General features: G+C 41.7%; 1 protein-coding gene across 1 annotated transcript in view; it reads right to left on the bottom strand.

Moving 5' to 3' along the window:
- The window catches only part of ERC2 (ELKS/RAB6-interacting/CAST family member 2), an 832,212-nt gene that overhangs the window by 67,095 nt on the left and 740,727 nt on the right, over positions 1-24,390 (bottom strand). The window lies entirely within an intron of this gene.

The following is a 24,390-nucleotide window of genomic DNA, read 5'->3' as shown; positions in this document are numbered from 1 at the left end:
AGTCCAAATTTAGAAAAAGTGTTTACCTCTCTAACACAGATAGTTCTAACTGAAATTAAGTCTCTGCAAGAGCCATACGGATTATGAAGGAACATTTGCTATTACTAGCCCCATTTACAAGCAATTTCTTCTTTTCAGGCAATTTTCCAGGTAAGCACAGGCTGCTCCCTCCTCCTCAGCTCTGCCAACCCTTGGAAGAGAACTAAATTTTGCACATGTGCTATTGCAGTTGTACCATGCTTACTTGTTAATGGCTTCTTGTCTGCTGAACTGTATACACCGGGCCTATGCCCATCCCAGTCTCCAACACCTGTCCCAGAGCCTGGCAGATGCTAAACCCACAATAAGTGTTGGCTGAATGTTTATACGAGTGGATGAGACACCTTAGGGCTCTGGTCATGCTGTTATTTTGCTCATCAAACTTTGCTTTCCTGGACAGAGCAAAAGCAAAGCTCTGCTTAGGTCATATGATCTTAAAGTCTGAATTAATGGATTCTAAACTAGTAAGGTCTTCTGATAGTTTCTTAGGCATCCCCAAGATATTTTGGCAATCATTGAATGAATCCCTACTTTTATTTACCCACATATCTCCCGAGGATTCATCTGCAGGCTAACTAACACCCAATAAAATCTAGAAACATAAGAATAGAGGCATGGAGCCTCCTTTTCCCTGTCTCTTAAATGAGGGGAGTACTTCTCTGCTATATGTTGCTGAATATGACTATGAACAACAGAATTCAAGCCAGCCAGGCCCATTTTTGGTGGGGCTTTTCTTCTTTTTGGCAACACATTTGGGGTTAGAATTGACTGCCAAATTCTAGAGCCCTTCAACTCTGTGCCAAAGTGTCAATTTCAAGAATTACCTATTAGAACAATTTCTAGGAGACGGGTTTTAATCCAACTCAAGATAGCTTCTTAGAAGTTGTCAACATACTACTGGTTCTTCCAATGGTCATAAACATAAGTCATAATCAAGTCTCCCTACAAGTCCACATGATCTATTTCTCCTCCCCCACCTTTTTTTTGACTGAATGAAGCTGAAATTCCTAAAATAGAGAATTTAAACCAGGGTATGTATGTGACCATACTATCCTCATAAATCAAATTATGCAAAACACATGCAATTACCCACATTACCTGCTTTAAATAAAAGACTTTTTTTTTTTTCCTCTCAAGACACAAGAACCATCTAAAATCTAGCTTTCTTGGCAGATTAAGTTGCCCATCCATCTCCAGCCATTGGTACTTGTTCAAACTAGTGTAATGGCTCTGCACAGGCTGATCCTCAAGGTCCCCACATTCATATTTAATCTACAGATAAATGCAGCAATCAATCTTTCCCAGGGTCTAAGAGAGCTATTGTATTCCACTCGATGACGTAGCACGTGCGACCATTGTTATGGCTTTCTGCCCTAATGACTCCAAATGAACATTTTTAGACCATCTAAACTGGCAGAGGCATCCTCAACAGAGGGAACGTGCATGAGAGAGTGGGTCGTTACTTACGGCTTTTCCCAGAGGTTCGGGGAGCAGCTGTCACTGGAGCTATTACATCATGCAGAGAGTGCATTAATACGAAACAGCGCAAGGGCGGCTTTAGAGAGGAGGCCGCACCCTAGAGGAAAAGCCTGAGGAAATCTTGTGCGTGTCCACAGAGCTGCTATTCCTCGCCTGTTCAGGTGAGTTTGAGTTTAGGGTATTTTGCTGAATAAAATGATTAAATGACCCCACTGTCTCTGTTTTACTTTTCAATAATCTCAGAAAAATATTTTTGTGATAGAATGAGAGAGTGGTAGAGTAGTCTGATCCTTGGATGAGCTGGCTCCAGGCCAGACTCCAGACTTGGGGAGGAGCCTGCCAAGGGGCTCAGACCCCCTGCCAGGGGGGCGCCCAGGCTCCGCATCCCAGAGCACTAAGGGAACTGCAGGAAGCTACTTCTACCGCCCAGGCCTGCAGTAGAAATCAGAGGCTGATTTCAAAGTCCAGTCTACCCCCAGCCAAGCTAAATCCCAGCAGATCACCAAGATCACTGTTGTCGCTGGGGGCTGGCAATAGGAAAGCTGGGGATGTGGAAATCTGTACCATTTAAGGTTAGAACATGTTTCCTAGCTCTCTCCACAGGGAAAGAGAACAAAGACCCAAACAGCATAAAAGAGGAATGGACATGCAAGTGTTTGGGTGGATGGTTTTAATTGAATCAAACCACAATATGAGAGCTCTCCCTGTCTAGCCTTGGAAATGACCCAAGGAGGCCAGGCAGGGTTAGCATTTCAAGTGGATGTGGAGAAAATCAGACTGCAGTTCGCCCCAGGAACAATGAGGAGGACAGGAGATGAGTGGAGCTTGAGAGATAGGCTGACATCCCACAAAGGAAGGTATCTTGAAAGGCAGTGCTCACCCTCGAGTCCCACCTCTTATGTCTGGCACAGCTTAGAAGGGGCTGATGACCCTCTTGGAGACCTCAGGCATGCTGGGATTGGGTTATGTACAGAACTCTGGGACTATAACCCAGAACTCAGCTTCTCTGAAAGCCCAACATCTAGGGAGAGAAAGGGCTGACAAAAAGCACTCTATATTCCTCCTTTGCCATCCTACCTCCAATTCCTGGAACAGGATTCCTGAGGGTGGGTCACCTGCCTAATCCCCCATATCTTAGCCCAGGTCACCTCCCCTTCCTATTATGTTTGTCCTGTCACCTATTTTCCCCAGGTCATTCAGGCAGCAAGTATTTATTTGTTGTGTGCCAGGCCCTGGACTGGGCATCAAGGATACAATCGTGAGCAAAACCAGGAAAGGGCCCTGCTGTATTCTGGAGTTATGACTTAATGGGTGGAAGGGGGGGCAATAATAAGTGAGGAAGTGCTAATTAAACAGTCATACAGATAAAATGTAAGCTTTGGCACTCCAATGGCATAATTGATTGGCATGCAGTACTATAAAATGTAAATTGCTCAGAGGGCTTCGGTTTTTTTGCCAGGAGTGCCAGCTTCCGAGTCACTAGCACCTTCTTCTATTGCTAACGTATCTGCCAGCTCCAAAGTGGCTGGTTCCAGGGCCTGTCAAAGACCCCAGAGGCTTCAGCAAGGCAGCCTATTCAATTTTCACTGGCTGTCCTGACTGCGGACGCCTTGCCTTCAGGCACATGTGTGAGGGAAGTAAAACAGAAAACTCCCTGTGTGACAGATGCCCAGCGCTACTCAAAGTCACTTGTGCCTCTCAGCCCCAGCTTCATTTATGATGCTTTACTTTGCAGGAGACAAGGTGGTCCTTCATGTGTTAGACCTCTAAGGAGCCTGCCTAATCAGACATGCCCAGATACATGAAGACAGCTTAAACCAGGAATGGCAAAGAGACCCGCTCTGATCTATGGTTGATGCCCACTGGGACACTAGACTGAAGAGGGTTTTGAGGTTGAGCAAGAAATAATTGTTTTGAGTGATTACTGATGTCATCTACAGACATGAAAATGAAATGTCCTCCCTATGACTACCAGGCTATGAAGACACCTAACATTCATTTGACAAGTGCCTACTAAATAGCAAATGTAGAAGGATGAGAAGAAGGCTGATTGACAAATCAGAATGCCAATTCTGGAACAAAGCATCATCTGGGTATCCAGAAGCCAGACTCTTCACACCATTCATTCATTCATTCATTCAACAACTAGTAATGGTCACCGACTCTGTCATAGGCATTGTGCTTGGTGCTGGGGACACAGTGGTCAATTTGAAGGACTAGGTTCGGCCTTCCTGAAATTCAAAGTCTATAGTAAAGAAGAAAAATAAACAAGTAAACAAATATAATTTCAGATAAAGACAACCCAAAAGAATAAAGTGATAGGGGCGCCTGGGTGGCTCAGTTGGTTAAGCGACTGCCTTTGGCTCAGGTCATGATCCTGGAGTCCCTGGATCGAGTCCCGCATCGGGCTCCCTGCTCGGCAGGGAGTCTGCTTCTCCCTCTGACCCTCCTCCCTCTCATGCTCTCTGTCTCTCATTCTCTCTCTCGCAAATAAATAAAATCTTAAAAAAAAAAAAGAATAAAGTGATAAAGAGTTACAGGGAAGAAGGTAGATTTTAACCAGACTTTCCTTTGTGAAGAAGATATGTGAATTGAGCCCTGAAGCATGGAGGAGATGGGGTCACCCATGGGCATATCAGAGGGAAGAGTATATGCAGCAGGGGGAACAGTAAATGTAAAAACTGTGAGCCAGGAATGAGCTTAGGAAAATCAAATTGGTGGGGCTGGAGCTTAGAAGTGAAAGGGAGATGGATACCATATGGGTGAGGGGAAGTAGGCAGGGGGCAGAGACAGGCTGCACATTCTAGTGAGGAGTTGGGAATTTACTGTATTTTTTGTGTTAACTTTAATTATGTAAATGCAGTGATATGTGTATGAAGATATAGTGCAGGAAACGACATGATCTAACTCATGCCCTAAGACCGTTCCCGTGGCTGCTGTCTGGATGGATTTTAGGGTTGGGGTAAGAGCTGGACCATGGTTTCCTCATCTGTAAAATGGGGGTGTGGGATGTCACAGGCTCCAATGTGCCTTTGGCTCTGTAACTCTAGCATCTGGAATGCACTGGGCTGAGCTCCAGGGCTGTGTGAGCCTGTCTGCCGTGTTCAATGTGATCCTCCTCAGAACTCTGACCAGGGCCACGCACACAGGGGAGGTCAGGAAATATATCCTGAATGAATGTCTGCTTTCCACACACAAAAGACCTGCCTTCTTGCCATTTAAGAAGTCTGCCCTTCTGGACCTTGGAGGTCACCATCATTACTGATGAGGTCAAGCCATTCAGCATTTATTCAGGGCTGGGCTGGGGGCTAAGACTCAGTCCAGCCTGGGTTAGGAGCTCTGGGGCACACAAGGCTATCCTCTAATAGTTTATATGGATGGCCCCCTTTCCTTCCCTGCTGATCCTATTCCCAAGCACATTTTAGGGGCAAAACCACAGAGTTTCTGTCTGGGGTGGGCAGAAGATGGAGAAAGTACATACAAGTATGGGGGTGAAAGGAACAAAGGTCTGAAGGTGGAATCACAGGGTATTGTTAGACAATGTTGTATAGTCCAGACTTTAGCTCTCAGAGGATTAAAAATTACAAATATATTTGGTTGAGTAATATGAAATTGTCGGGGCGCCTGGGTCGCTCAGTCGTTAAGTGTCTGCCTTCAGCTCAGGTCATGATCCCAGGGTCCTGGGATCAAGCCCTGCATTGGGCTCCCTGCTTGCCGGGGAGCCTGCTCCTCCCTCTCCCACTCCCCCTGCTTGTGTCCCCTCTCTCGCTGTGTCTCTCTGTCAAATAAATAAATAAAATCTTTAAAAAAAATATGAAATTGTCATTTTTCACATTAAAAAAAAGCTAAATATCAGCAATTTCATTCAGTTCAACATAATATATAGAAACCAAATTATGGAAGGCCTGAGTGCCATTAAGTTTAGGGATTGAGTACTCATCCCACAAGCCACAAAGAGTTATATGTGTTTCTAAGGAAATCTATATACAGTCTCAGCTGGATTTTAGAAGATAACTGGCAACAGTTGAACAAAACCCTGGAAAGGCAAGTGAATGGAAAGAGGAGGATTGGGCAGAAGGTTCTTAGGGTAGATTATTTTACCATTCCCAGTTATTCACTCCCTACTTTCCTGTAAGAGCAGCCAACATCCCTTCCCACTGCCAGGTGATTTGCAGGGCCTTCCAATAGGAAGAGTATACTCTCCTCCTTACCTGTCCGGCTTGGCTGTGGGACCTGTTTGACCATTAAGATGCAAGAGGAAGTGATACATGCTAGTTCTAAACAAAAACACCAAGACCACTGTGTAATTCCTCTCTGCCATGAGAATGGTATGTCCCAAACAGAGGCTGCTACTTCATCCTGGATGCTCAAGTGACAATCACATGAAGAGCCCCCACTGGCCCATGACTGATCTATAACCACTGAGCTGTGGGGGTCATGTGTTATACAGCAAAGCTGACTACTACAGCTTATAAACTGGCACACTTCAAGCCATTTCTGACCCATAAAAACATTTGTTTAATGGAATTTAAAAAGTTTTTTTTTTTTTAATTAGTCGCCTTTATTTAAAAATCCCAATGTGGGGCTTTCTTTAACAACAGTAAGAATTAGTAATACTGAGGTTGTACTCCTACATGACAGAAATCACCTGGAAATAAGCCAGAACTGCCCCTTCAATGGGGCAGATGTTCTTGAGTCCTCACTATGTCCTAATGTCCCTCTGGATCTGGATCTCTGAGTTGGTTGCCAGTTACCACAACTGATAAACTTTTGATTTTCTCATAACCGGCCCAATATGGATTACTAACATTACTAATGGTCTTGATTATTTGCCTTAAAGATAAAATGAAGAAAGACATTAGCAACACCTATCCTGCTACATACTTTCCATGAATTATCCTCACTGAGTCTTTGGGTCAATGCTACTATCACTGCACAGATGGGGACAGTGAGGTTTGGAAAGGCTAACAGCTGCTCAGAGTTAGACAATTCATAAAAAGTGAGGCTAGGACTTGAACCCAGGTCTGTCTGTCTGCAAATCCCATGCTGTTAATCTCTCTTATCACTTGTTTATGATAGAAAAATTAGAAGATAAAAATAAGTGGAAAGGAGGACAGAAAAAGAAATGACAAACCAGAAAATTATATAGTTCTTTCTAGAGTCTGCTATATGTATGCTTCCCCCCCTTAATAAATTTTCATACAATTTACATATGCCTTTGTGTCCTCAATAATTTCACTTGCTATGATAGCGTTATCCTGAGCTTCCCTGTTGCATGGGGATGGCTGAAGGAATGGCTTCCCTCTGGGGTGGTTAGGAGCAAATTCTAAAAAAAGCAATAGATTGAGATGATTTAATTATCAACTCTTGCGAGAGAGTCACATTTTGGATCCCAGTCTGCTAGTGTCCCTGAACACCAGACCTATCTCTCCAGGCCTCTGTCTTCACCCCTATCTGGATTTTGAGGCACAGATCCTACTAGGCTAGCTGTTTGTACAGGTGCAGAGAATGAACCACCTAATCAACCTGGGCTTCCAGCTAACCCCTGTCCTCTCTCAGGACCTTGTAGAGGCAGTGATGCCTCTCACTCCCATTGAGCTGAGATGAGACTGTTGATCCTACACATCTGATGAGACTGCCCTCTGCAATCCCCACCCTGTTCCACCACATGCCTGAAGAGGCAGGTTCTCCACTTGCTATGAGAATTCCCCTTTGAGCAGAGCACCCAGTATATTGGTAGTTACTGGTTTTCTCAGAAGTCCTAACCATGCCTAGTCTTTTGCTCTTTCCCACTGGCGAGCCTCACAAATAGCCACTGACTCTGCAGGGGTGAAATCCATCAGCTCAGAAAGGCTCTGCACTCCAAAGCCTCACATCTGTGGGCTTCTCCACCCGTGAAAGGGGTTGTTGTGTGAATTAGACAGGAAAATCCATGCTCAAGGATGAGAATGCTGCTCTAGGTGTACAGTAAGCATTCAATACCTATTCTTAGAATTATCATTTATTTTTATTACCGAAAAAGCTATTGAAGGCTATTTCCCTTCCTTTCCCTCCCCTATGCATTTTTACTCATCAGAACTGTGATTGTAATTTACTGGAATTGTAAAACCTGCTGAGATGGAGAGAGTCCCTTAGGTTTTAACCAGCTCCTGCTATAGTCATCCTCATTTCAGTTCAGGACAACTTCATTTTTCCCACTGCTCAGACCCAAAGTCTCAGTGTCAGCTTTAACACCTATCACACTCTCATACCCTACGTTTGATTCTGCAGCATTTCTGCTTGGCTCTACCTTCAAAACAGATACAGAGGTAGACCACCACACTACCACCTGCTGCCACCATCTGGTCTGGTTCTCCAACATCTCTTGCCTGGATCATTGCAATGGCCTGCTAGCTGGTCTCTCTGTTTCTGCTCTTGCCCCTGCGCCTTTGCTCAACACAGCAGCCAGGGACCCTGCTGACATGTTACACTGGAGCAAGTCATTCCTCTGCTCAAAAACTTCCCAAAGGGCTCCCCATTTTACTGAGTCAAACCAAAGGCATCCTAATAGCACCAGCCCTACAGAACCTGGTTCTTAATTACTTTTCTAACATCGTTTCTATTCATCCTTCACCCACGTACTCGATTCCTACCACAGAGACCTTTGAACTCGCTATTCCTTCTGCCTAGAATGTTATTCCTCCAGAAATGGATTTGACTGGCTCCCTTACTACCTTTAACCTTTGTTCAAATCTCACCTTCTCTGTCAGGACTTTCCTTAATAAAAAATCCATAACCTCAACACTTCATATTCCCCTTTCTTTAACTGTTTTTCTTCGTGGCACTCATCACCATCAAAACACCATATATATAAGTTGAACCTTATGAAATGGCCAGTTTTTAAACTTGTTAACCTATAAAAATGGCACTGTCATGTGGATCAATCTCATATTTATCTTACCTATCATGTTGATTGTTTTTGTCCCCTTCTAGAACAACAGCTCCACGAGAGCAGAGATGTTGGTTTTGTTTACTGTATTCCCAGCACCTAGAATAGTACTTGACACTCCACCCCCCCGTTAATAGTTATTCAATGAATAATGAATGTAGCTGGGTGCTTCAGTTTCAGTTAACAATGGGAAAAAAAAAATCAGACTGCTGATAGGTGTTCCTGGGAAAGGCAATTTTGGTTAAAGTATCCTAGGCTTTTTGAAAGTGCAGTGGGGAAAGCTTTAAGTGTATTTTCCGGTTCACTAAACATCCGGGATATATTGAAAGGAACAGAGATTACAGAGGGAAAGGAGGCTGCCTCTGTATATATACTTATCCAATTTGAGATTCTTGTCATTTTATTCTCCTATCCCCCAAATTTGGGCTGCTACCCCTGCCTGATGCCCAAAGGATTCTAACCAGAAGCCCCATAATCATAATCTTAGAAAAAACATCCTTCTGGCTGCCCTGCTTAAGTTCAAAGCAGTAATTAACCCCACAGCCTTTTGAGACATGGGGCATCTTCATATAACACACTTTTAATATGATACATTTAGTCTTGAATCGGGCTGGGTGAAACACATCCTTACTTTAGGGAAAGAGGAGACAATGGGACATAACCACAACCAATATCCCAGTAGTCCAAGAACCACCTAAGCTGGGTTGGGAAAAAAGCCCGTGGGATCTCATGCAGGGAGGCATTATGTCAACATTGGTTCTGCCAGCAAGTTAAGATGAATTCCACAGCCTAAGCTCAGACCGGGTGTGCATTTAGACACCAGGGAAGTGAAATTCCCTGAGCTGTGGCCTGGAGCAGGATGACAAAGTGTTCAGGGTCTCCCCGACTCTGTGGTCTTTTGTCAGTTTTATGAGATGTGGTATCCCCTTCCTTGGCTCTCCCGTTCCCAGGTTTGGTTCTCCAGGTCCTTCGCCCTAGGGGCTATGATCGTTTTCCACAGACGTGGTTCACAGGTGGTGATGCCGGTCCTCACTCTGCAGGTTTGGCTTTAAAAAGCCAGGCCTTTGGAGGGCACATGTCCCTCAGACCCTCTGCATTGAGCCTGGGTGGCTGCCACCAGGTAAACAGCATAGTCTGGCCCAGCCACGGGGAACATAATATGCTTTTCCAGTCAATTTGCTTTATTTTCCATTTAAAAAGAAAGACTTTCATCAAAATAGCCATTAATATTAACTAATTACTAATATTTGTTTTAATATGGTTAAGAGAATGGCATGTTTTACAAGTTTTAGAGACATAAAACCCAAGCCCAATTTGGTTCTTGCCTCATTAAATTTTAAATTGTCATAGGTCACTGCTTACACCAACACTAATTCTAATTCCCTGGTCTAACTAGAGAACAAAATTGAATTCAGTGGACATTTTAGGAGAGTCAGCACCCTTGTGGAGGCCTTTACAGAGCTGAAGCAGAAGCCTCGCGTGCCTCAAAAATCCCCAGATACGTCCTCCTGCCTCGAACCTCATTATTCAGCTTTCAATCTACAAAACTGCAGAGGAAAAGACCTTCTGTGTCTTTTCCTGTTTTTTCCCTCCCTCCCTCCCCTCATTCCTCCCTTCCTCTTGATGATGATAAAGGTAAGAGAGAGAGAATGAGAGAGAAAATAATATAAATAAGTGGGAGAGGATGAGACAGAGAAAAGATGAGAATGCCCTCCCCAAGCCAGAAAAATCTGATCAGAAAAAATACTTTCCCCTCTTGATCTTCTAATATTCAGAGTAGCAGATAATTAGTTATGAGCCCAAACCAACTTCTCTCTGCCAGTCTCTGCTAGTTTCCAGATAATTTGCTTTGTTCTGTGTAAGGTAGGGGCAACTCGAGTTGGATCCTAATTTGCATAAATCCACCTGCCTTTCAATTTTAAAAGAAAGAAGGACACCAGAAGGGAAGGAAACAAGGATTAGGATGGCAGGTTGGTAGTGGTCCCCAGCCCAACCTCACTGAGCTAAGACTAAGCCTCATTCTACCCTGAGACTGGCCAAGAAGGTCCCCTGGCTGAGGCCCCTGCTTTGAGGGCCTGCATATCAAAACACCTACACACAAATTTTTTTCCAGCTCTTAAGAAAGTTGTTACTTGGGGCGCCTGGGTGGCTCAGTTGGTTAAGCAACTGCCTTCGGCTCAGGTCATGATCCTGGAGTCCCGGGATCAAGTCCCGCATTGGGCTCCCTGCTCAGCAGGGAGTCTGCTTCTCCCTCTGACCTTCCTCCTTCTCATGCTCTCTGTCTCTCATTCTCTCTCTCAAATAAATAAATAAAATCTTAAAAAAATATATTAAAAAAAAAAAAAGAAAGTTGTTACTGAAGTTTACTAATTGACCAAGTGAACTAGAATTACAAAAAAGGACACACAAGCCAAACTGGGCCTCCCATCCTAGGCCCTGGAAATGTCAGAAGCAGGCCTGTTTGAGTCCATGGAGAACGGATAAGTGTAGAAGTTGAAGGAGAGGTTATCATGCAGAGGGCTAAGGAATAAGAACATACTGATGATTTAATTCTTCAGGCACAAGGTGACTGAGGGTGGAGAGAGAAGGCAGATGCCTTCTCAGGGATGGAACAAGGAAGCTGACAAGTGGGTATGACAGGACCAAAGAGGAGATCTGATGGGACAAGGATTTCCTAGGGACATCAACTGAGGATTCTTGAAGCCAGAGGAAGCTAGGAGCAGAGGGAGAAGTCCTACACAAAGATATGGCATGAGTCTCTGATGGGCATGCTTGATGGACAAAAGGAACCAGGTAAGGGGCAAGCCAACCTTGGGTTTGAGCAATGGCTTCAGAGCATTCTAGAGATTATAAGCTGGAGCTGGTGACCTCAGATGTTTGACCCTGACCTCTCTAACCCTTAAGTTCCTTGTTGTAAATGGGACCCATCCCACAGGTTGCTGGGAGAAGAAAATGAGAAAGCACATGCTGAGCAATAGCACAGTACTTGACATGTAGCAAATATACACAAATATTAGGCATTAGCACAATGGTTAGAATTAGCGTTAGTATTAGTTTTAGTATTGCTATGGATAGTAGTTTTTCTGTTTAATGGGATTCCATTTGGCTGGTGGGTCCTAAAGAAACACTGTGGACATCTCTAACTCCTTGGCCCATCTTTCCTGGAACTCTCTTGAAAAGACTTACTTCTTGCTTACAGGGCCTGGTGTCTCCCTCTTCTTTTACCCAAGGACATTTAAAAACACATTAAAAAAAAAAAAAACCAACAATAGCAATATGCAGCATCTCATAAAGGAACATGTCATTTCTCCCCAGGGACAAATGGCTTTGCCAGGCAGAAGCACTTGGCACCCTGTGGTTCACACCCAGTATCAATGTTCCAGTGCCAGAGGCATGGGACTTCAGGGAGGCATCTGAAGGCCTATGTATCACCAGTTTCTAGGGCAACACCCTGTTGGAAGGCAGAACTATACCCACCTACAGCAGAAATGGCTATAGCTGTGTTAGAGTGATAATTAAACTTTACCTGGTGTGCTACAGACAGGGCTAAAGATGGGTGTCTTTAACCCACACCCAAGGATACACCCTTCAGGCCAAATCTGGATGAAAGTCCAGCAACAAAAGCAGGCATACAGACACTCCCCCAGAATGGCAGAAGGGGAAGTGAGGGTTGATGTCTAATTTGAACTTATTTATAGTAGACCTCTAGCTCCACTGGAAATGTTCCTCATTACCCAGAAAGCCATATTTGTGCAAGTTAATTTACAACTTGAAGACATAATGTTATGGAGTAATCTAGACTTTGATTTATGGTAAATTTCCTACTGGCATGAATTTTTATACACCGGGCTTTAGCTGATCCCCCTAACCGACAAATAATGCTCAGCAATTATACACTATCAGGCAAACATGTTGTAACGTACACTTTTACCCTTAATCCTGTATATAAATTTTACTTTTTACACTTGTGTGGTTCTCTTCCACATGTGAATTTCAGAATACTGTGCCCATTTAGCGTACTGTTTATCATGGTGAAATGTGACATAATTGACTATTTCCTATATGAGGCAATTTTCAAAAAATCAGCTTTGTGGGGCTTCTTTATTTATGTTTTTTGAAAGACACAAAACTTTCAGTGCATAGGAAATTTCCTTGATGATATTTCACATCTGATTAGGTAAGATTATTAATGCTCACTGATGGTCAATGTGATCCTTTTTCAATGTAATAAATCCAAACACCCGTTGGAAAAAAATACATATTTTCAAGAAGAGATTTTGTTACACTAGAATCCATGTGTGTAAATGCATATGCTTATGCGCAGCTAAATAGATACGTGTGAATATATATATATACATGTACATGCACACAAGATTAGGCATAGTGCAGGTTCCCAAGGCGGCTACTGAAATTAATAATTGTTGAGAAAATCAAGGCCTTTGGAATAGTGTTTGGGTAAGTCCTTCCACTCCGCTTTGGGCATGTTTACTCCCCAGAGTGGTGTGGTGAGGAGGAGGAAAAATAAAAAGAGGATGAAGAGGAGGTTGAGGAGGAATATTTGTTGAGTGCCCACTGTGTTTCATGCACCTCGCGGAACATAATGCCCAGTAGTTATTTTATTTCTCAACTTCATTTTCAAAATATTGGCATTAGAAACACTCTTCAAAAGACATGAAATCTGGACACTGTAAAGGAAGAGACTGAGATTCGTATAATTATAAAAGTTTTGTGGAGCAGAAAACAAACAACCATAACAACAACCCAAAAAAAAGAGGACAGCAAAAGATTTCACATTAGCAAAGGTACATGATAAATGACAATTAGATATGGACATTTCAAATAAAGAATCTACATCCATAATATGACACATTAATTTTAAAAAGGTCCAGTAGCCCAGGAGAAATATGGACAAAGGTTATGAATAGGCAAATCACTGAAGAGGGGCACACAAATAACTAAATATAAAAGGGTGTTTACACACCCCAAAATTAGGAAAATAAAAATTAAAAAAAAAACAGATGACCTCTTTCTTACGAAGTCTAATCAAGAAAAAAAAAGGCGGAAGAATTCAAGCAACTAATTACAAAATGACCAAAAGGCAAGAGAATATAACAGATAAAGAAGAGATTGGAATAAGGACAGTGGATATATATATATGAATGAACTGTATAATAATCTAGAACAACAAAAATAATAAAATTCATTGGGAAAAGGAAAGATAATCTAAATGAACTAACAAACACCTCCCAAATCATGAAATAAATGGAAACTATTGCCAAATAATTACCAAAAATGGCACTGGGTTTGAGCCACTAAATAGAATACTACTTTCATACTTTCAAGAACAGATCGATTTTTTTGGCTGCTTAAATAGTTCTGGAAATATGGACTGCCTCACAATTTAATTTTCAAAGCAGCCATAGTTTGGATACATAAAAAAAAAAGAAAAGAAAAGAAAGTATAGACCACTTCCACTTGTGATTATGACATTAAAAACTAAGTCATAATACTTGCAAAGAAAACCCAGCAGCGCACTAAAAGAATAATATAAACATGACCAACTAGTGTTTGTTCAAGGAAAGTAGGAATGGTTTAATATCAGGAGTTCTATAATATAGCTCATAACATTATTTAAGTCAAGAGAGGTACATGTTATCATCCAAATCAATGTTTCTTAATCAGTGGTACACATCAGAATCATGGATCTGACTTCTATCATGGCAAATAATCCTGCAGTATATCTGGAGCAAGTCCTGGTCTTTTTTTTTTTTTTTTTTAAATGTTCTTTGGGGATTCTTATGTATCCTTTGAGAAGCACTGACTTAGAAAAACGTGTAAGAAGCATTTGATAAAAGTTAAAGAATTTTTTATATAAATTATAGGAAATTAGGAATTAATCCCTTTAATAAGGATGATCTCATCTGCATAGTAAACATAATAATGGTAAGCCACCAGCAGCATTCACATAAAAACCAGGTATAAGACAAGGATATTTACCACAATTGCTAGTATTTAGTATTGTTCCAGATATTCTAAATGAGCAATAAGACAAGAAAAAGATATTAAAACAGAGCTATCATAAAAGAGAAGCCCAAGTGTGATTATTTACAGATCATATAATTATTCAGAAACTCCAAGAGTCAACTAAAACTTACTTGAACTAATAAAATAATTCAGAAAGGTGCCAAGCTAAAAAAATTCATGAAGCTCTCCTATAACTTGCACTGCCAGTTCAAAAAGACAATGGGAAAATGTTCCACTCATAATAGCCAATATGTATATACAGCACCAATAAATAAACCAAAAAATCAATTATGAGTTCCAGTATAAAAATATCAAAATGGAGAAAACTTGCATCTTAGAATTAGATTTATACAGTAAGTGAATACAAATAACAAAATATAAAAGACTATCTCAATCGTAATAACTACCACATATTTACTGAATGTGTAATATGTACCAGTTATTACATGGAGATGAGTGTTTTACATGCATTATTTCATTTCCTACTTACAACAATTCACTCCTAGTTGGGATATGCCAAATATTATACCCAGTTTGTTCAAGGGCACAAATCTAATAGGTGGAAAATCCTGGATTCAAATCCAGCCAAATCTGCCATGGTCTTGATCACAAACTATGACAACTATCTGCCCCCCACTGGTTTGGGAGCATCTTGTTCTACAGTCCTGTGTTGTGTGTCAGTAAATGATATGCCAAGAAGAGCTCATGAGAGTCAAAATGTTTCCACATCACTATTCACGAAAACTTCTCCAGTGGAGAAAAGCAACAAGGGGCTTTGAAGGAAACCACTGGTGAAGTCCAGGTCCTCAGCTTGTGGTATGTCACCCAAATACATTTGGACACTGTCGTGGCTGTTGTTTTGGGCTCTCGCCCAAGACTTTGTGTAAGACCTTGGACAAGCAAGTTTGCCTTTGCTGAGCTGAGTACTCTGTCAACATTCAAAATAATGCTGAGGCAGCCACAGCACAGGCCAGGAAGGGATGTCCAGGGCCATGACATTTTGCAGAGGACATCCCTCATTCATCACTGTGTTTCAAGTTCAGACCTGCCCTTGGAACCTCTTCCAGAGTCTCCAACTGGAGATTAAAACAACACTTGAACTATTGGCGGGGAAGGGAATGAGACCCCACATTCCTAAAACCACAGGCCTTCCTTGCCAGCCCTGCTCTCCAGGGTAGACACTTAGAAAACATTCCCAGACTTCTCTATATGATCTTAATGGAGGCCTGGGAGTGGGGAGTGGGGGTTGGGGGGAGAACCATTTGTTGCCTATAAATTTTTAAGTTTATATAATGCATTCATTTAATTTTTTAAAAACCCTTCTGTCATGCCTTGGTTCCTTGATCCCCTGTGAAATGGCCATATATATATACACACACACACACACACACACACACACACACACACATATATATATAAAGATGCATATAAAGGAAGAAGAACCCTATTGGGAAAGCAGCCTGTAGGTACCTTCATTCAATTCCCTTTAAAATGGGAATGGTAGAGTGGAAGAAGGGACCTGAGGAGACATCTCACTGCTCCTCTCCCCTCAGCTCCCATGCAGATGTCCCTGGACTATCAGGGAGGGGCACCCCATATTAGTTCTACTGTGTACTCTGGGAAGCCCTTTAGTGATTGTAAGGCTATCTCACATCTCACCTGGAATTCCTTTCCTTCTCACCTCTCCAGGAGAGACAGTCCACTGGGGAGGGTCTGCATGTGTCACGTGGACATGCTTGCTAAATCAGAGACCACAGGGGTCTTACCAAGGAGGCAATGCCAGCATTTTCCTGGGTCCCTTGGGTTGTTCTCTCCACTGGTTTTTCTACCTATCCCCAACTCCCTATATCTTTACCTCTTCCTCCTGCATTCTTTTGTATTTCAGCAAAAGATACCATCATCTGGCCACTTAATCACAATAGATACCCTTGACTTCTCTCTCTTACCCATCAGGTTCACTCCATTTACTCATCGTGAATCAGTATTCTTCTCTCCATTTCCATAGGAAGACTGCTACCATGTTACTTGTCACAAACTAAATAAATGCCTTACTTAATGTCCCACTTTTATTCATTTATTCAAAAAAATACTGAGCCCCTGCTATGTTCCAGGAACTACTCTAGGTGCTGGAACACGTGGTAAACAAATAAAAACAAGTAAGCAAAAAACCTTCTGGGGAAATGGGATGGGGAGCAAAGAGTAGCGCATTCCTGGCACAAGTATCAGGAAGGCTCCTGATTAAATGACAAAGAGGCTCTTCTGCTCCCACCCCCTCAAGTGCCTCCCACACTCCACAGGGCAGCCAGACCATCTTTTCAAGAAGCAAATCAGATCGAGTTACCTTTCTACTAGGAAACATCCACTGGCATTTTGAATAACATTCATCGCTCTCCATCATTCTTTTTGGTCACTGTAACCAAGGGACCTCAAAAGAGTATTTGACAAATAAATCAACAGTTTTACCATCACAGTGAATATTTACTCTATGCTCATTGCATGCTTAGTACTCCATCTGGTATTATGATTGGAAATATCGAAGGAATTTATAAGACATACTCCTTAACTCCAGGGCTTACAATCCAATCATTGAAGCAACTATTTATTAAGCACCTATTTTGTACCAGGAGTTTGATGGCAAAATACAAGTGAAGCACCATTTCATTGTAGCATTTTGTCCTCCCAGTCAGTCCACAAGCTCCCTTCTAAGCTTGTCATCTTTTCACAGCTGTTCATACACTGTCTGGTACATGGTGGGTACTCATTAAAAGTAATGAATCGACTAACATTGTGTATGTTAATTAGACAGGATGTTTGCTGCCAAGCCAGGCAAACTATTACATAGTTATGTCTTTATGACACAATATCAACCACAGTAAGTACTAGCATTTACTGAGCACTAGATTAACTGCTTTCTTCATGGTGTCTCATTTAATCAGCACTACACCCCTGAGATGGAGGCTGTTATTCCCATTTTACAAAGTGGTAAAGAGAGGTTCAGCAGAGAGAAAATGGCAGACTCAGAATTCACACCAAGACTTCAAAGTCAGAATCAGCTGGTGTGGCCAGACACAGCAGAGGCCACAAAATGGGGCACTTTCCGCTAGTCGTCCCCCGACATGTCCCACACAGAGAGGGCCATGCTCTTCACACACATCATCAAATAATTCCCTCCCAATAGCACCTGGAGGGATGCAGTGAATACTACTAAAGCATAAAATGAAGAATTTCTGTTTTTATAAATACTTGTAGTTCACACGGAGGAAACGTGTATACAGCAAGGAGTATAGGTTCTGCAGGCTGACTGCATGAGCTCAAATGCCAGTTTGGACACTCCCTGACTAATTCGTCGGTCTGGGCCTCTGCGTCCCTATGGACCAAAAGGAGAAAATATTTTATAGTACCAATAAGTGCCTTAGCATGGTGCTGGGCTCTTATTTTTTAAGCTATTTTGTAAACAAATGTGATTTTTCTTTTTTTTTTTTAAATTTTATTATGTTATCTTAGTCACCATACAATACATCATTGGTTTTTGATGTGGTGATCCACGATCCATTGTTTTCCTATAACACCCAGCGCTCCATGCAGTACGTGCCCTCCTTAATACCTATCACCAGGCTAACCAATCCCCCCTCCCCCTTCCCCTCTAAAACCCTGTTTGTTTCTCAGGTCCATAGTCTCTCATGGTTCATCTCTCCCTCCAATTCCCCCCGCCCATTTTTCCCTTCCTTCTCTTAATGTCCTCCATGTTATTCCTTATGTTCCACAAATAAGTGAAACCATATGATAATTGACTTTCTCTGCTTGGCTTATTTCACTTAGCATAATCTCCTCCAGTCCCATCCATGTTGATGTAAAAGTTGGGTATTCATCCTTTCTGATGGCTCAGTAATATTCCATTGTACATATGGACCATTTCTTCTTTATCCATTCATCTGTTGAAGGGCATCTTGGCTCTTTCCACAGTTTGGCTATTGCGGACATTGCTGCTATGAACATTGGGGTGCATATGGCCCTTCTTTTCACTATATCTGAGTCTTTGGGGTAAATACCCAGTAGTGCAATTGCTGGGTCATAGGATAGCTCCATTTTTAAATATTTGAGGAACCTCCACACTGTTTTCCAAAGTGGCTGTACCAACTTGCATTCCCAACAACAGTGGAAGAGGGTTCCCCTTTCTCCACAACCTCTTCAACATTTGTTATTTCTTTCCCTGTCCATTTTTGCCATTCTAACTGGGGTAAGGTGGTATCTCAATGTGGTTTTGATTTGAATTTCCCTGATGGCTAATGATGATGAACATTTTTCATGTGTCTGTTAGCCATTTGTATCTCTTCTTCAGAGAAGTGTCTGTTCATCTCTTCTGCCCATTTTTTGACTTGGTTATTTTTTTGGGGGGGGTGTTGAGTTTGAGAAGTTCTTTATAGATCTTGGATACCAGCCCTTTATCTGTAGTGTCATTTGCAAATATCTTCTCCCATTCTGTGGGTTCCTCTTTCTTTGGTTGACTGTTTCCTTTGCTGTGCAGAAGCTTTTTATCTTGATCAAGTCCCAAAAGTTCATTTTTGCCTTTGTTTCACTAGCTTTTGGAGATGTATCTTGAAAGAAGTTGCTGTGGCCGATGTCAAAGAGGGTACTGCCTATGTTCTCCTCTAGGATTTTGATGGATTCCTGTCTCACATTGAGGTCTTTCATCCACTTTGAGTTTATCTTTGTGAATGGTGTTAGAGAATGGTTGAGTTTCATTCCTCTGCATGTGGCTGTCCAATTTTCCCAGCACCATTTGTTGAAGAGACTGTCTTTTTTCCATTGCATGTTGTTTCCTGCTTTGTCAAAGATTATTTGACCATAGAGTTGAGGGTCCATACCTGGGTTCTCTATTCTGTTCCATTGGTCTATATGTCTGTTTCTGTGCCAGTACCATGCTATCTTGGTGATCACAGCTTTGTAATATAGCTTGAAATTGGGCAACGTAATGCCCCAGCTTTGTTTTTCTTTTTCAACATTTTGTGGGCGATTCAGGGTCTTTTCTGATTCCATACAAATTTTAGGATTGTTTGTTCCAGCACTTTGAAAAATGTCATTGGAATTTTGATCAGGATGGCCTTGAAGGTATAGATTGCTCTGGGTAGCATAGACATTTTAACAATGTTTATTCTTCCGATCCATGAGCATGGAATATTTTCCCATCTTTTTGTGTCCTCTTCAATTTCTTTCATGAGTGTTCTGTAGTTCCTAGAGTATAGATCCTTGTCCTCTTTGGTTAGGTTTATTCCGAGGTATCTTATGGTTTTTGGTGCTATTGTAAATGGAATCGTTTCTCTAATTTCTCTTTCTACAGTTGCATTGTTAGTGTATAAGAAAGCAACTGATTTCTGTGCATTGATTTTGTATCCTGCCACATTACTGAATTGCTGTATGACTTCAAGTAATTTGGGGATGGAGTCTTTTGGGTTTTCCACATAAAGTATCATGTCATCTGCAAAAAGAGAGAGTTTGACTTCTTCTTTGCCTATTTGAATACCTTTTATCTCTTTTTGTTGTCTGATTGCTGTTGCTAGGACTTCTAGTACTATGTTAAACAATAGTGGCGAGAGTGGGCATCCTTGACGTGTTCCTGATCTTAAGGGAAAGGCTCTCAGCTTTTCCCCACTGAGGATGATATTCTCTGTGTGTTTTTCATAGATGGATTTTATGAACTTGAGGAATGTTCCCTCTATCCCTATACTCTGGAAAATTTTAATCAGGAAAAAGATGTTGTATTTTGTGAAATGCTTTTCTGCATCAATTGAGAGGACCATATGGTTCTCTCTCCTCTTATTAATGTGTTCTATCACATTGATTGATTTGCGAATGTTGAACCACCCTTGCATCCCGGGGATAAATCCCACTTGGTCGTGGTGGATGATCCTTTTAATGTATTTTTGTATTCTATTAGCTAGGATTTTGTTGAGGATTAATGTATTTTTGTAATCTATTAGCTAGGATTTTGTTGAGGATATCAGGGATATCAACGGAAGTACTCCTTTTTGATGGGGTCTTTGACTGGTTTGGGGATTAAGGTAATGCTGGCCCCCTAGAATGAGTTTGGAAGTTTTCCTTCTGTTACTATTTTTTGAAACAGCTTCAGTAGAATAGGTATTATTTCTTCTTTGAATGTTTGGTGCAATTCCTGAGGGAATCCATCAGGTTCTGGACTCTTGTTTTTTGGGAGGTTTTTGATCACTGCTTCAATCTCATTACTGGTTATTGGCCTATTCAGGTTGTCAATTTCTTCATGTTTCAGTCTTGGCAGTTTATAGGTTTCCAGGAAGGCCTCCATTTCATCCAGATTGCTCAGTTTATTGGCATATAGTTGTTGATAATAATTTCTAATAATTGTTTCTATTTCTTTGGTGTTAGTCGTGACCTCTCCCCTTTCATTCATAATTTTATTAATTTGGGTCCTTTCTCTTTTCTTTTGAATAAGTCTGGCCCATGGTTTATCGATCTTATTAATTCTTTCAAAGAACCAACTTCTAGTTTCGTTGATCTGATCTGTTGTGTTTCTGGTTTCTAATTCATTGATCTCTGCTTTAATTTTAATTATTTCTCTTGTAATGCGTGGCTTAGGCATCATTTGTTGCTTTTTCTCTAGTTCTTTAAGGTGTAGAGTTAGCTGGTGAATTCAGGCTTTTTCTATTTTTTTGAGTGAGGCTTGGATGGCTATGTATTTCCCCCTTAGGACCGTCTTTGCAGTATCCCATAGGTTTTGGACCGATGTGTTTTCATTCTCATTGGTTTCCATGAATTGTTTAAGTTCTTCTTTGATTTCCTGGTTGACCCAAACATTCTTGAGCAGAGTGGTCTTTAGCTTCCAAGTGTTTGAATTTCTGCCAATTTTTTTCCTCTGATGGAGTTCCAGTTTTAGAGCATTGTGGTTTGAGAATATGCAGGGAATAATCTCAATCTTTTGGTATCGGTTGAGACCTGATTTGTGACCCAGTATGTGGTCTATTCTGGAGAAAGTTCCATGTGCACTCGAGAAGAATGAGTATTCTGTTGTTTTAGGGTGGAATGTTCTGTAAATATCTATGACGTCCATTTGGTCCAATGTATCATTCAAAGCTCTTGTTTCCTTGTTGATTTTCTGCTTAGATGATCTGTCTGTTGCTGAGAGTGGAGTATTGAGATCTCCTTCAATTAACGTATTATTATCAGTATGATTCTTTATTGTGGTTAACAGTTGGCTTATGTAGATGGCTGCCCCCATGTTGGGGGCATAGATATTTACAATTGTTAGATCTTCTTGTTGGTTGGACACTTTAATAACGATATAGTGTCCTTCTGTGTCTCTTATTACAGACTTTAGTTTAAAATCTAATTTGTCTGATATAAGAATTGCTACCCCAGCTTTCTTTTGAGGTCCGCTGGCATGGAAGATGGATCTCCATCCCTTCACTTTCAGTCTGGATGTATCTTTAGGTTCAAAATGAGTCTCTTGTAGACAGCATATGGAGGGGTCTTGTCTTTTTATCCAATCTCCAACCCTGTGCCGTTTTATTGGAGCATTTAGGCCATTCATGTTAAGAGTGATTACTGAAAGATATGAATTAATTGTCATCATGTTGCCTGTGAAGACATTGTTTTTATAGATTGTCCCTGTAAATTTCTGTTGTATATCACTCTTGGGGTCTTTCTCCTTTTATAGAACCCCCCCTTAATATTTCTTGCAGGGCTGACTTAGTGGTCACATATTCTTTCTTCAAAGGGCATGTCTCTGCCCTTTGTGCTTCTAAAACGGCCAGCCGCTCCCAGTTGACACGCGCTCGATCCCGCTGCTCCGGCTTTCTGACCCAGGGGCTGCAGTTCACAGGCACGACGCTGCTGTTCCGGGTTTCCGCCCCGGGGGATGCCCTAAAGTCCTTTCCCCGCCACTAGCGGTCTGCGAGTCTGTGCCCCGTCTGCAGCGCTTGAGGCTGTCGCTCACTGTCGGTGTCGGATCCCCACGACCAGGTGCTGTCCCGCTGCCATTTATCCTCTGATATCTGCCCACGGAATCATGGCTCCCCGTTTTGTACCTCAAAACCAACCGCCTGTGATATTCTGTTTGTAGAGATCCAGATCTTCTTACATCTCAGGCTGGTTTCGTGGGTGCTCAGAGTGGTCTGGTAGATATCCAGCTCAATTCCGGGGACCAGTTGAAATAGGGTCCCCTACTCCTCTGCCATCTTTCCCCCTCCCAAATGTCATTTTTCTTAATCCAACCGTCTACCTATCACTGTTAGATTTATTAGTACTGGGGGGGGGGGAGATGGTGGAGGAATAGGGGACCCTATTCCAACTGGTTCCCCGGAATTGAGCTGGATATCTACCAGCCAACCACCCACGAAATCAGCCTGAGATGTCAGAAGATAGATCTGGATCTCTACAAACAGAATATTGCAGGCAGTTGAGTTACAAAGAAATGGAATTCAGGCTAGCAATTGTGAAGACAATGGCTAGAATGGACAAATCAATAAATGGCAACATAGAATCTCTAAGGGCAGTAATAAAAGGTGAATTGGCAGAACTTAAAAATGATATCAATGAGATCCAGTCTAATCTAGATAATCTAACAGCTAGGGTAAGTGAGGCAGAAGAATGAATTAGTGACCTGGAAGACAATATAATAGATAAAAAGGGGAAAGAGGAGGCCAGGGAAAAACAACTCAGAATCCATGAAAATAGAATCAGAGAAATAAGTGACACCATGAAATGTTCCAATGTCGGAATTATTGGAATCTCAGACGGGGTGAAGAAAGAGAGAGGACTGGAAGATATATTTGAGCAAATTGTAGCTGAGAAATTCCCTAATCTGGGGAATGAAACAAACATTCGTGTCCTAGAGGCAGAGAGGACCCCACCCATGATCAAGGAAAACAGGCCAGCACCCTGGCATGTAATAGTAAAACTCGCAAATCTTAGAACAAGGAAACCATCTTAAGGGCAGTTAGGGGGAAGAGATTGCTTATGTATAGAGGGAGGAACATCAGAATAACGTCAGATCTATCCACAGAGACCTGGCAAGCCAGAAAGGCCTGGCAAGACATATTCAGGGTACTAAACGAAAAGAACATGAAGCCAAGAATACTTTATATGGCAAGGCTTTGATTTAGCATGGATGGAGAGATGCAGAGATTCCACAACTGGCAGAAACTGAAAGAATATGTGACCACTAAGCTGGCGCTGCAAGAAATATTAAGGGGGGTTCTATAAAAGGAGAAAGACCCCAAGAGTGATGTACAACAGAAATTTACAGGGACAATCTATAAAAACAATGTCTTCACAGGCAACATGATGACAATTAATTCATATCTTTCAATAATCACTCTCAACGTGAAGGCCTAAACGCTCCCATAAAACGGCACAGGGTTGCAGATTGGATAAAAAGACAGGACCCATCCATATGCTGTCTACAAGAGATTCATTTTGAACCTGAAGATACATCCAGACTGAAAGTGAAGGGATGGAGATCTATCTTCCATGCCAGCGGACCTCAAAAGAAAGCTGGGGTAGCAATTCTTATATCAGACAAATTAGATTTTAAACTAAAGTCTGTAATAAGAGACACAGAAGGACACTATATCGTTATTAAAGTGTCCAACCAACAAGAAGATCTAACAATTGTAAATATCTATGCCCCCAACATGGGGGCAGCCATCTACATAAGCCAACTGTTAACCACAATAAAGAATCATACTGATAATAATACGTTAATTGAAGGAGATCTCAATACTCCACTCTCAGCAACAGACAGATCATCTAAGCAGAAAATCAACAAGGAAACAAGAGCTTTGAATGATACATTGGACCAGATGGACGTCATAGATATTTACAGAACATTCCACCCTAAAACAACAGAATACTCATTCTTCTCGAGCGCACATGGAACTTTCTCCAGA

Source organism: Mirounga angustirostris, unplaced genomic scaffold (assembly GCF_029215605.1).
Source record: "Mirounga angustirostris isolate CCGP_5_RB_7025 unplaced genomic scaffold, mMirAng1.0.hap1 SCAF_1, whole genome shotgun sequence".
In the NCBI taxonomy this organism is placed as follows: domain Eukaryota; kingdom Metazoa; phylum Chordata; class Mammalia; order Carnivora; family Phocidae; genus Mirounga; species Mirounga angustirostris.
Note: the sequence above shows the minus strand (reverse complement) of the source record. Positions and strands in the feature narration are given on the sequence as shown.